Source organism: Magallana gigas, chromosome 5 (genome assembly GCF_963853765.1).
Source record: "Magallana gigas chromosome 5, xbMagGiga1.1, whole genome shotgun sequence".
NCBI classification, from domain to species: Eukaryota; Metazoa; Mollusca; class Bivalvia; order Ostreida; family Ostreidae; genus Magallana; species Magallana gigas.
This window is the reverse complement of record NC_088857.1, coordinates 49,779,928-49,795,033: the sequence shown is the minus strand read 5'-3', so window position 1 is coordinate 49,795,033 and position 15,106 is coordinate 49,779,928. Positions and strand designations below refer to the sequence as shown.

The following is a 15,106-nucleotide window of genomic DNA, read 5'->3' as shown; positions in this document are numbered from 1 at the left end:
GAGCCAATACACAGCGTTATTTTTATCAAAAGTCAGAAAGGGCATTATCACTTTAAAAAAATGAAATTTATCGTTTATCGTTCTTGAAAAAGAAAGTTGTCGGGCAGAGTGAACTATATTTACACAGTGATATGCTTTAGTTTATAGCATAAGTTGAGATGTACGCTTTAATGATAAAACACGCACCTGTTATCAACAAAATTAAAAGAAGCAATCTGCAGATTAAAATACAGATCTCTACATGAGCGCACAGCTTTTGTACCGCCGTGCGCTTATGCAGAGATCTGTATTTTAATCAGATTGCAATAGAAGTTAGTGTTGAGAAATTCATACTCGTGATCTTTTCTACTACTTACATTTATTTTAAAACGGCGTTTCCTTAACTTACCATCTAGTTACAAACGAGGTAAGCAAAATTTGATTTCGTTACAACGGTAACTAATTTCTTTTACATTATTACATGAAACCCGTAACTTTTTAGTCACATGTATTTCTGAATTCATCGCATGCAGTAGAAATACTGAGAATACTGAAATGAATCAAAATTGATTTCGATGTATGCACAGAAATAGTTTTCCATAGGGCGTCCTGTAGCGTCTCGAGGGGACCTGATTTACCAGTGAGAGACTTGCATGTTGCTTGAGTTGAGTTAGCGATCGAGTAAAGCACCCCGAACACTATCACAATACAATACATGTAACAAATGTTATTATCGAAATTTTTTTTATATTTTGTGTTTAATCATTTTAATTTCCTCACGTCTATAATACCACGCACCTTGATTATTTTAGAACCATTTTAACAGGAGCTTGCTCTTACTTTCATGAATATACCTTTTTCAGGTTTAATAACAAAAATGGTATGATTTTTTTAATTTTTAAATCGCATCTAACATACATAAATATAGTAAAATTATGTCTGTAATACTAGTATATGTTTCTGGTTAAAAACATTATTTTAAGTACTGTACATGTATTAAACAAAGATGAATATCTAGAAACTACTTTTATACAACAGAGATATTGAACATCCCAGCTGGCAAGCCTTTTAAAACTGTTATGATATTTATTTTGTGTTGAAGATAAATGCGAGTGCCAGAATGAATTAATTTTCTCGCAGCCGTCAAATATAAGGTTTCAAATACTTTTAGGACCACTGTCAAATCTTAGGTCTCCTGAATGTATTTACGTATACATAATTATTCTCTTTTGGTCTCCAGGCAATTGCTGGTGATGGCTAAGAAATTTTGTTCAAGAATTGCTGATTATATGCATGCATCCTTTGATTTAGAATGGTTTTATAAACATGTGTCTATAGCCATTACGAAATATTGTACTCCATATTGCACGATATACCTACCACCATTTGATCAGCAAAAGCACGATTTAAAAAAATAAGGGGCAATAACTCGATCGTGACACAATTGAACGACTCTTTCACAGTTTTCACAGGGTTTTCGTTCGATTTCATTAATATAAAGATCTTGTAAAACATATTCCTCTTTCTGAACATCCCCCACATATTCTACTCATATCGAGAGAAGCCTATATACATGCATCATATCAATCTTTAACGGTGCTAAACATCATAGGCAAGGGCATCGTGGCAATTGTACACAAGATTTTTATTAAGTTTACAACCACTGATGAGATATTGACCTTTACAAATCTTTCCACTAGTAAATTTATAAAAGTTCATAAAAATGATCCTACGAGAAAACCTTCGTTGCAATAAATTCTTAACTATAGGAAAAACAGTCTGCTGGAAATGCATGATTATCCTAGGGAATTCAGTTTCCGACAGTTTTCGATTATAAATAAAACAATTTTAAAATCTCGTAGGAAAATAAAAATTTAATACAGAAATATTCATGTCCAAATTGAATTCCTACATCAGTTAATGTGCATTATATCAAATAATTAAATGAAGTATCGATTTTTAGTTTTTTTTAATGCCTATGTTTTTGTATTCAATATTGGAGCACTTGAATAATCAGCAAGCCAACGGCGAAACAGCTAGAATTCGTAAAAATTTCAAAGGAGTAAACCAAACGTTACTGAACGATAGACACGACCACAGTTATTTGCAACAACATTTATTATAACAAATTCAGAATACCAGTTTAATGGATAATTCAATGATGATACCTTTGGCGACACATTCTCGTTTATAATGAAGGTTTCGAACGGATGACTGCTTTATTGGAACCAAAGTATACAATACCAAGTCGTCAACTGTTGCTAATGATTTCAGGCTTTACAAAGGAACATGTGTGTGCTATTCATTAATTATTCGCATATATTTTCAATACGACACAGAATTTAATATTTGTATCTTAAGTATAAGTTGAAAAGATATCACTATTTGTCCTTTAAAAAAATACTAAAATATGTTGTGTGTACATGCACATGTAAAAGAATTCTCTATTCATTGTAAGTTTATTATGAACACAATATACAGTTTCTAGTGTTCCACTTTTAATTTTATTTTACATATGATACGTTATATACAATATATACGTTTGTAAAAACAGAGCAAAACCTTATTATCACACACACACACACACACACACACACACACACACACACACACACACACACACACACAATAAATTAAGAATTGTAAGCACTGTATCTCGCTTATTCTTGATTCGTCAACTGATATTTAAATTTTGAACATACATTGTAATTTTTTACTTTTTTTTTTTTTTTTAAGATCACCTGAACCGAAGGTTCAAGTGAAATTTTCTATTTACCTGTTGTCTGTCTGTCTGTCCTTCTGACCGTGAACTTTTCACATTTTGACTTCTTCTCTAGAATCACTGTGCCAAATTCTAAATTGTTAAAATATAGGGCGAATCTGTTTATAAAAGTTAGATCATTGCGAAACAGTAAAAATAGATTGCATGTCTTAAAAAGATCTTCTTCTTAAGAACTACTGCACAGGAAATGCCAATATTTACACTAAAGCTGTATATATAGTGAAAATTGTAAATTGTTAAAATCATGACCGCCGGACAAATACAAGAGGGGTTAAAAAAATCCGGCCTCTATCTTCAGCGGTAGTACCCCACATCGGAACTGCGCCATTGTTGATTTAATATGTATAGGAATGTTCAGTGCAATCTACTTTTTTAGGCTTAATTTTCCTAATGAGTTAATATTTCTTAATTTAAGAGTATTTTGGATGTCCATTTGCCATCTGAGTTCGTGTTCTTACTTGCTGTTTTGCCGATTAAGTGAGTTATATCACATGGCTGCGTATGTTGATGAGTGTAACTAAATCGACCCTATATAGGATTGATATAATGTCCCGGCTCTTTCCTCGTTCACCACATCGGGATCGGTTCCACAGAAAAAACATTTTTGGTGATTCGGTCGTCGCCCATTACCATAAAACGGTTCCAAAGTCGAACCATTTTTGTTTGTGTCTGCCGTTTGAAGTTGTCCATCTGCAATTGCCTTGTATTAATTGCAAGTTAAAAATTAATAAACAATTAAAAACAAAAATACATAATCCGCGTTCAGATATCATTGCAGTAAAACTTTACATAACCTGCATTAAGCGATCGTTGCAGAAAAACTTTACATAACCCGCGTTATTATGTATTTTTTCCTGCAATGACGCTACCCTTCATATCCCGCATGAATCACAAAAAAGCTTTTTAATGTTTAAATAATTCGTTATTGTAGAATAAGTAAAGAGACATGCATTACTGCACATGTGAGCGTTGTGTCATATTGGCGTATTGTTTAGACTTTGGATCGTTGGGCAATCTCCATTTTAATAGACTGGTTGGTAAAAGCCCAAGTTCCATTGTAACAATTGCTTCTGTATCATTGACAAATTTGTTGCATTTAAAGAAATCAGAAAAAAAGATGCTGCAGCAATGAGAACTGCCAATAATTGAGTTGCAAAATAAGAGACACTTTTGTTTATGAACGACTAATGTTTTCCTCAGACCGTTCCAAATTTTTTTTAAAGAAGCAGTAATCTTTTCCATTGTAAGGTAACCTCAGTGTTTATACAATGCATTTTGAAGATAAATATTTCTTGATAAATTGTTTACATTTTTCTGTTTGGTCGCACGAAGTTAACATGCATTCCCATATGGAAATGCATGTTCAATGCATAATTTTAAGAATAAATTATAGAAAAAGAGAGAGAAAAAAATAAGTACAGAATTGATGTTCAAAAGGGGGGGGGGGGTACTAATTAATAAATCTTAAGTTAAAAAAAAACACAGTTATTTAAAGACTTAGGATTAAGAATGGGATTAAGAATGTGTATCGATTCTATCTTGACTCACTGTAGAAATTTTGAATAACAGTTAATTTGAAGAAGAAGAAAAAGAAAAAAAACAATTTGCATTGAAACTAAAAGTTTTTTTTAATGGGGATTATATTTGTTTAGATATTTAACTTTTTTTGAAAAAAAGATCTTCGTTAAACAATCCATAAGTGTGTGTCAACGCACTTTGAAAAAATTACGCACTTTGAAAATTTGGGACCAATTCAAAGCACTTTGAAATTTTTTTTTTAAAGTGCGTTAAATTTTGGACCAAGTAAACGCACTTTGAAAAAAATATGAATAAATCACAAATTCTCGAATTGAATTTCGAATTTGCTGATAGTATGATGGTTTATTAAACTTTCATGTTAGATACTGAAAGGACAAATGCGGTATTATGCATTTTTTGACCCCAAAATTAAAGTTTTATATAGATCTTTAAAAATAAGGTGGAAGATAATTGAAATCAAATTGAAAATAAGTATGTAAAAGGTGTTCAATACAGCGACGTCATAATGTAGACATGACGTCATGAAGATAGTCTTTTGTAAATTTGATGGTTTGTAGCAAAATATGGGTGTTTTCCGACGGTTTTTCGACTGGGAAACATCGAGCGCAGGCTCGCTCAAGTACCATTTTTTAATATGATGTGTATAATTATATGAATAAAAACATGTTAAATTTGTACTTGAGCAGACCTGCCCTCTATAATTCCGAATGCAAAATATAAAGAAAAAATGTCAATATTTTCATTGGTTTGCAAATTTGCGGGAATTCGGTCATTTATGTGACGTCATAGATAAACAGCGAATGAGCTATGGTGACTAAAATCAAGATAAAAATGAAAGGCATCCTTTGTACTACGATTTATAAAGATTTGATTTTTATACGATAATATTTAAAAATTGGGGGCAGATATTTGACCATACCGAATATAGTCCTTTGATTTGTTTAGACGCAGTTAATTATCCGTTCTATTACCGTCAGCGTTATCAACGCACTTGGCAATGGGTAACTCAACGAATTGTAAAATGCGCGTAAATAATGCGCGTACGGTTCGCCATAGAATACGTCTTTCCAATATAAAATCAGTTTTCTTTAAAATTAAGACATTCAGTATAATAAAGTAAACAGTGCCTGTTAAGGAGGGTAAGAGTTGAAATTGACACCCCGAGAAAACCATTGTCAACCGACGCGAAGCGGAGGTTGACAATGGTTTTCGAGGGGTATCAATTTCAACTCTTACCTTCCCAAACAGGCACTATTTATATATTGTTAACGCTACTGAATTTAATTTACCATATTTGAGAACGGGGATGGGAAGGGGGGATAACAAAAAATACAGACCAATTACCAGTAAATCATTTAATTGATTAGAGGAAGAAGGTCCCCTACACCTCAAGTTTCCTTCCAAGACGTATGATTTTCAGCAACATTTTTGATCGGAAAAATAAATATGCTGCTTTGTAAATTAAGTAAATGCAGTGATAACAGGAAAACGAGCTGGCAAAACAATAATTTCACCATAGGTATGTTAAAGAATCTATAAAAGTTTCAAAATTAACCCTCTTTTCATATTCTAATCAAATAAATCACCTCAATATAAAAAAATACAATAACAAACATTAAATCATTAAAAAATCAAAACATAACAATAAGCATTAGAATGCTGATTTTTTTCTCTCGCACTGATCTTCTTAAACATCATACTGTTTTTGATAAACATAACTAACGGATCCTGATGCAGCTGGATCGTTAGGATTTGCTGCAGTTTTAGGATGTGAGTGGTTTGCTTCTCATTGGGATCCTTCACATAAAGGTTTTCATATTGCAGTCAAAGAGCTTTTTCCAATTGTGTTAGCCATAGAATCACAGGGAAACGGTATCAGAGATGATATGTCTCATAATATGGCTGTTGTTCAGATCATCAACAAACAATCCTCAAAAGATAAAATAATCATGAGATTAGTGCGTCGTCTAGTATTAGCGACTTTAGAATGCAACATACATTTCTGGGCAAAACATTTACCGGGTAAACATAATGTCACAGCTAATTGCCTCTCTCGATTTCAATTTCAGGCAGCATTTCAGTCAGCACCTCAGTTAAACCGTCTGCAGACACCAATTCCCAAAACCAGCTTAATCATTTCAATCGTTTGTCTATGTCACTTTCAAACAGCTCAAGGACAGCATATAAAAGGTCATGGGTGTTGTTGTTAGAGACATACCCATCTCTCAACTCGCTACATATATCTCCTACTTTGTTATGTAATTCCATTTCCTCTTTGTTCATCAATGTATACTCACCTAACAGTATTGCATCACACGTCAGCAATCAGTTATGTACATAAACTGCTTGGTACAGCAGATCCATCTACTACTTTTCTGGCAAAAAAGGTCATGTAAGGTTGCGTTCATATTGCTTCCTGTAAAGACTTCCCATTACAGGTCCCAAATTACACAAATTGATACAAGGTATTGTGTCTAACAATAGCAACCATTAACAGGAAAAACTTTACATAACCCGCGTTATTATGTATTTTTTCCTGCAATGACGCTACCCTTCATATCCCGCATGAATCACAAAAAAGCTTTTTAATGTTTAAATAATTCGTTATTGTAGAATAAGTAAAGAGACATGCATTACTGCACATGTGAGCGTTGTGTCATATTGGCGTATTGTTTAGACTTTGGATCGTTGGGCAATCTCCATTTTAATAGACTGGTTGGTAAAAGCCCAAGTTCCATTGTAACAATTGCTTCTGTATCATTGACAAATTTGTTGCATTTAAAGAAATCAGAAAAAAAGATGCTGCAGCAATGAGAACTGCCAATAATTGAGTTGCAAAATAAGAGACACTTTTGTTTATGAACGACTAATGTTTTCCTCAGACCGTTCCAAATTTTTTTTAAAGAAGCAGTAATCTTTTCCATTGTAAGGTAACCTCAGTGTTTATACAATGCATTTTGAAGATAAATATTTCTTGATAAATTGTTTACATTTTTCTGTTTGGTCGCACGAAGTTAACATGCATTCCCATATGGAAATGCATGTTCAATGCATAATTTTAAGAATAAATTATAGAAAAAGAGAGAGAAAAAAATAAGTACAGAATTGATGTTCAAAAGGGGGGGGGGGGGGTACTAATTAATAAATCTTAAGTTAAAAAAAAACACAGTTATTTAAAGACTTAGGATTAAGAATGGGATTAAGAATGTGTATCGATTCTATCTTGACTCACTGTAGAAATTTTGAATAACAGTTAATTTGAAGAAGAAGAAAAAGAAAAAAAAACAATTTGCATTGAAACTAAAAGTTTTTTTTAATGGGGATTATATTTGTTTAGATATTTAACTTTTTTTGAAAAAAAGATCTTCGTTAAACAATCCATAAGTGTGTGTCAACGCACTTTGAAAAAATTACGCACTTTGAAAATTTGGGACCAATTCAAAGCACTTTGAAATTTTTTTTTTAAAGTGCGTTAAATTTTGGACCAAGTAAACGCACTTTGAAAAAATATGAATAAATCACAAATTCTCGAATTGAATTTCGAATTTGCTGATAGTATGATGGTTTATTAAACTTTCATGTTAGATACTGAAAGGACAAATGCGGTATTATGCATTTTTTGACCCCAAAATTAAAGTTTTATATAGATCTTTAAAAATAAGGTGGAAGATAATTGAAATCAAATTGAAAATAAGTATGTAAAAGGTGTTCAATACAGCGACGTCATAATGTAGACATGACGTCATGAAGATAGTCTTTTGTAAATTTGATGGTTTGTAGCAAAATATGGGTGTTTTCCGACGGTTTTTCGACTGGGAAACATCGAGCGCAGGCTCGCTCAAGTACCATTTTTTAATATGATGTGTATAATTATATGAATAAAAACATGTTAAATTTGTACTTGAGCAGACCTGCCCTCTATAATTCCGAATGCAAAATATAAAGAAAAAATGTCAATATTTTCATTGGTTTGCAAATTTGCGGGAATTCGGTCATTTATGTGACGTCATAGATAAACAGCGAATGAGCTATGGTGACTAAAATCAAGATAAAAATGAAAGGCATCCTTTGTACTACGATTTATAAAGATTTGATTTTTATACGATAATATTTAAAAATTGGGGGCAGATATTTGACCATACCGAATATAGTCCTTTGATTTGTTTAGACGCAGTTAATTATCCGTTCTATTACCGTCAGCGTTATCAACGCACTTGGCAATGGGTAACTCAACGAATTGTAAAATGCGCGTAAATAATGCGCGTACGGTTCGCCATAGAATACGTCTTTCCAATATAAAATCAGTTTTCTTTAAAATTAAGACATTCAGTATAATAAAGTAAACAGTGCCTGTTAAGGAGGGTAAGAGTTGAAATTGACACCCCGAGAAAACCATTGTCAACCGACGCGAAGCGGAGGTTGACAATGGTTTTCGAGGGGTATCAATTTCAACTCTTACCTTCCCAAACAGGCACTATTTATATATTGTTAACGCTACTGAATTTAATTTACCATATTTGAGAACGGGGATGGGAAGGGGGGATAACAAAAAATACAGACCAATTACCAGTAAATCATTTAATTGATTAGAGGAAGAAGGTCCCCTACACCTCAAGTTTCCTTCCAAGACGTATGATTTTCAGCAACATTTTTGATCGGAAAAATAAATATGCTGCTTTGTAAATTAAGTAAATGCAGTGATAACAGGAAAACGAGCTGGCAAAACAATAATTTCACCATAGGTATGTTAAAGAATCTATAAAAGTTTCAAAATTAACCCTCTTTTCATATTCTAATCAAATAAATCACCTCAATATAAAAAAATACAATAACAAACATTAAATCATTAAAAAATCAAAACATAACAATAAGCATTAGAATGCTGATTTTTTTCTCTCGCACTGATCTTCTTAAACATCATACTGTTTTTGATAAACATAACTAACGGATCCTGATGCAGCTGGATCGTTAGGATTTGCTGCAGTTTTAGGATGTGAGTGGTTTGCTTCTCATTGGGATCCTTCACATAAAGGTTTTCATATTGCAGTCAAAGAGCTTTTTCCAATTGTGTTAGCCATAGAATCACAGGGAAACGGTATCAGAGATGATATGTCTCATAATATGGCTGTTGTTCAGATCATCAACAAACAATCCTCAAAAGATAAAATAATCATGAGATTAGTGCGTCGTCTAGTATTAGCGACTTTAGAATGCAACATACATTTCTGGGCAAAACATTTACCGGGTAAACATAATGTCACAGCTAATTGCCTCTCTCGATTTCAATTTCAGGCAGCATTTCAGTCAGCACCTCAGTTAAACCGTCTGCAGACACCAATTCCCAAAACCAGCTTAATCATTTCAATCGTTTGTCTATGTCACTTTCAAACAGCTCAAGGACAGCATATAAAAGGTCATGGGTGTTGTTGTTAGAGACATACCCATCTCTCAACTCGCTACATATATCTCCTACTTTGTTATGTAATTCCATTTCCTCTTTGTTCATCAATGTATACTCACCTAACAGTATTGCATCACACGTCAGCAATCAGTTATGTACATAAACTGCTTGGTACAGCAGATCCATCTACTACTTTTCTGGCAAAAAAGGTCATGTAAGGTTGCGTTCATATTGCTTCCTGTAAAGACTTCCCATTACAGGTCCCAAATTACACAAATTGATACAAGGTATTGTGTCTAACAATAGCAACCATTAACAGGAAAAACTTTACATAACCCGCGTTATTATGTATTTTTTCCTGCAATGACGCTACCCTTCATATCCCGCATGAATCACAAAAAAGCTTTTTAATGTTTAAATAATTCGTTATTGTAGAATAAGTAAAGAGACATGCATTACTGCACATGTGAGCGTTGTGTCATATTGGCGTATTGTTTAGACTTTGGATCGTTGGGCAATCTCCATTTTAATAGACTGGTTGGTAAAAGCCCAAGTTCCATTGTAACAATTGCTTCTGTATCATTGACAAATTTGTTGCATTTAAAGAAATCAGAAAAAAAGATGCTGCAGCAATGAGAACTGCCAATAATTGAGTTGCAAAATAAGAGACACTTTTGTTTATGAACGACTAATGTTTTCCTCAGACCGTTCCAAATTTTTTTTAAAGAAGCAGTAATCTTTTCCATTGTAAGGTAACCTCAGTGTTTATACAATGCATTTTGAAGATAAATATTTCTTGATAAATTGTTTACATTTTTCTGTTTGGTCGCACGAAGTTAACATGCATTCCCATATGGAAATGCATGTTCAATGCATAATTTTAAGAATAAATTATAGAAAAAGAGAGAGAAAAAAATAAGTACAGAATTGATGTTCAAAAGGGGGGGGGGTACTAATTAATAAATCTTAAGTTAAAAAAAAACACAGTTATTTAAAGACTTAGGATTAAGAATGGGATTAAGAATGTGTATCGATTCTATCTTGACTCACTGTAGAAATTTTGAATAACAGTTAATTTGAAGAAGAAGAAAAAGAAAAAAAAACAATTTGCATTGAAACTAAAAGTTTTTTTTAATGGGGATTATATTTGTTTAGATATTTAACTTTTTTTGAAAAAAAGATCTTCGTTAAACAATCCATAAGTGTGTGTCAACGCACTTTGAAAAAATTACGCACTTTGAAAATTTGGGACCAATTCAAAGCACTTTGAAATTTTTTTTTTAAAGTGCGTTAAATTTTGGACCAAGTAAACGCACTTTGAAAAAATATGAATAAATCACAAATTCTCGAATTGAATTTCGAATTTGCTGATAGTATGATGGTTTATTAAACTTTCATGTTAGATACTGAAAGGACAAATGCGGTATTATGCATTTTTTGACCCCAAAATTAAAGTTTTATATAGATCTTTAAAAATAAGGTGGAAGATAATTGAAATCAAATTGAAAATAAGTATGTAAAAGGTGTTCAATACAGCGACGTCATAATGTAGACATGACGTCATGAAGATAGTCTTTTGTAAATTTGATGGTTTGTAGCAAAATATGGGTGTTTTCCGACGGTTTTTCGACTGGGAAACATCGAGCGCAGGCTCGCTCAAGTACCATTTTTTAATATGATGTGTATAATTATATGAATAAAAACATGTTAAATTTGTACTTGAGCAGACCTGCCCTCTATAATTCCGAATGCAAAATATAAAGAAAAAATGTCAATATTTTCATTGGTTTGCAAATTTGCGGGAATTCGGTCATTTATGTGACGTCATAGATAAACAGCGAATGAGCTATGGTGACTAAAATCAAGATAAAAATGAAAGGCATCCTTTGTACTACGATTTATAAAGATTTGATTTTTATACGATAATATTTAAAAATTGGGGGCAGATATTTGACCATACCGAATATAGTCCTTTGATTTGTTTAGACGCAGTTAATTATCCGTTCTATTACCGTCAGCGTTATCAACGCACTTGGCAATGGGTAACTCAACGAATTGTAAAATGCGCGTAAATAATGCGCGTACGGTTCGCCATAGAATACGTCTTTCCAATATAAAATCAGTTTTCTTTAAAATTAAGACATTCAGTATAATAAAGTAAACAGTGCCTGTTAAGGAGGGTAAGAGTTGAAATTGACACCCCGAGAAAACCATTGTCAACCGACGCGAAGCGGAGGTTGACAATGGTTTTCGAGGGGTATCAATTTCAACTCTTACCTTCCCAAACAGGCACTATTTATATATTGTTAACGCTACTGAATTTAATTTACCATATTTGAGAACGGGGATGGGAAGGGGGGATAACAAAAAATACAGACCAATTACCAGTAAATCATTTAATTGATTAGAGGAAGAAGGTCCCCTACACCTCAAGTTTCCTTCCAAGACGTATGATTTTCAGCAACATTTTTGATCGGAAAAATAAATATGCTGCTTTGTAAATTAAGTAAATGCAGTGATAACAGGAAAACGAGCTGGCAAAACAATAATTTCACCATAGGTATGTTAAAGAATCTATAAAAGTTTCAAAATTAACCCTCTTTTCATATTCTAATCAAATAAATCACCTCAATATAAAAAAATACAATAACAAACATTAAATCATTAAAAAATCAAAACATAACAATAAGCATTAGAATGCTGATTTTTTTCTCTCGCACTGATCTTCTTAAACATCATACTGTTTTTGATAAACATAACTAACGGATCCTGATGCAGCTGGATCGTTAGGATTTGCTGCAGTTTTAGGATGTGAGTGGTTTGCTTCTCATTGGGATCCTTCACATAAAGGTTTTCATATTGCAGTCAAAGAGCTTTTTCCAATTGTGTTAGCCATAGAATCACAGGGAAACGGTATCAGAGATGATATGTCTCATAATATGGCTGTTGTTCAGATCATCAACAAACAATCCTCAAAAGATAAAATAATCATGAGATTAGTGCGTCGTCTAGTATTAGCGACTTTAGAATGCAACATACATTTCTGGGCAAAACATTTACCGGGTAAACATAATGTCACAGCTAATTGCCTCTCTCGATTTCAATTTCAGGCAGCATTTCAGTCAGCACCTCAGTTAAACCGTCTGCAGACACCAATTCCCAAAACCAGCTTAATCATTTCAATCGTTTGTCTATGTCACTTTCAAACAGCTCAAGGACAGCATATAAAAGGTCATGGGTGTTGTTGTTAGAGACATACCCATCTCTCAACTCGCTACATATATCTCCTACTTTGTTATGTAATTCCATTTCCTCTTTGTTCATCAATGTATACTCACCTAACAGTATTGCATCACACGTCAGCAATCAGTTATGTACATAAACTGCTTGGTACAGCAGATCCATCTACTACTTTTCTGGCAAAAAAGGTCATGTAAGGTTGCGTTCATATTGCTTCCTGTAAAGACTTCCCATTACAGGTCCCAAATTACACAAATTGATACAAGGTATTGTGTCTAACAATAGCAACCATTAACAGGAAAAACTTTACATAACCCGCGTTATTATGTATTTTTTCCTGCAATGACGCTACCCTTCATATCCCGCATGAATCACAAAAAAGCTTTTTAATGTTTAAATAATTCGTTATTGTAGAATAAGTAAAGAGACATGCATTACTGCACATGTGAGCGTTGTGTCATATTGGCGTATTGTTTAGACTTTGGATCGTTGGGCAATCTCCATTTTAATAGACTGGTTGGTAAAAGCCCAAGTTCCATTGTAACAATTGCTTCTGTATCATTGACAAATTTGTTGCATTTAAAGAAATCAGAAAAAAAGATGCTGCAGCAATGAGAACTGCCAATAATTGAGTTGCAAAATAAGAGACACTTTTGTTTATGAACGACTAATGTTTTCCTCAGACCGTTCCAAATTTTTTTTAAAGAAGCAGTAATCTTTTCCATTGTAAGGTAACCTCAGTGTTTATACAATGCATTTTGAAGATAAATATTTCTTGATAAATTGTTTACATTTTTCTGTTTGGTCGCACGAAGTTAACATGCATTCCCATATGGAAATGCATGTTCAATGCATAATTTTAAGAATAAATTATAGAAAAAGAGAGAGAAAAAAATAAGTACAGAATTGATGTTCAAAAGGGGGGGGGGGGTACTAATTAATAAATCTTAAGTTAAAAAAAAACACAGTTATTTAAAGACTTAGGATTAAGAATGGGATTAAGAATGTGTATCGATTCTATCTTGACTCACTGTAGAAATTTTGAATAACAGTTAATTTGAAGAAGAAGAAAAAGAAAAAAAAACAATTTGCATTGAAACTAAAAGTTTTTTTTAATGGGGATTATATTTGTTTAGATATTTAACTTTTTTTGAAAAAAAGATCTTCGTTAAACAATCCATAAGTGTGTGTCAACGCACTTTGAAAAAATTACGCACTTTGAAAATTTGGGACCAATTCAAAGCACTTTGAAATTTTTTTTTTAAAGTGCGTTAAATTTTGGACCAAGTAAACGCACTTTGAAAAAATATGAATAAATCACAAATTCTCGAATTGAATTTCGAATTTGCTGATAGTATGATGGTTTATTAAACTTTCATGTTAGATACTGAAAGGACAAATGCGGTATTATGCATTTTTTGACCCCAAAATTAAAGTTTTATATAGATCTTTAAAAATAAGGTGGAAGATAATTGAAATCAAATTGAAAATAAGTATGTAAAAGGTGTTCAATACAGCGACGTCATAATGTAGACATGACGTCATGAAGATAGTCTTTTGTAAATTTGATGGTTTGTAGCAAAATATGGGTGTTTTCCGACGGTTTTTCGACTGGGAAACATCGAGCGCAGGCTCGCTCAAGTACCATTTTTTAATATGATGTGTATAATTATATGAATAAAAACATGTTAAATTTGTACTTGAGCAGACCTGCCCTCTATAATTCCGAATGCAAAATATAAAGAAAAAATGTCAATATTTTCATTGGTTTGCAAATTTGCGGGAATTCGGTCATTTATGTGACGTCATAGATAAACAGCGAATGAGCTATGGTGACTAAAATCAAGATAAAAATGAAAGGCATCCTTTGTACTACGATTTATAAAGATTTGATTTTTATACGATAATATTTAAAAATTGGGGGCAGATATTTGACCATACCGAATATAGTCCTTTGATTTGTTTAGACGCAGTTAATTATCCGTTCTATTACCGTCAGCGTTATCAACGCACTTGGCAATGGGTAACTCAACGAATTGTAAAATGCGCGTAAATAATGCGCGTACGGTTCGCCATAGAATACGTCTTTCCAATATAAAATCAGTTTTCTTTAAAATTAAGACATTCAGTATAATAAAGTAAACAGTGCCTGTTAAGGAGGGTAA

General features: G+C 32.8%; 1 long non-coding RNA gene across 1 annotated transcript in view; it reads left to right on the top strand.

The window, feature by feature from the left end:
• The first annotated feature begins 388 nt into the window (after nt 1-388).
• Nucleotides 389-15,106, top strand: part of LOC105341915 (uncharacterized) — a 45,387-nt gene continuing 30,669 nt past the window's right edge. Inside the window, exon 1 of the long non-coding RNA XR_010714409.1 lies at nt 389-406. This is a non-coding gene — a long non-coding RNA (uncharacterized lncRNA). The remainder of the gene's footprint in view (nt 407-15,106) is intronic.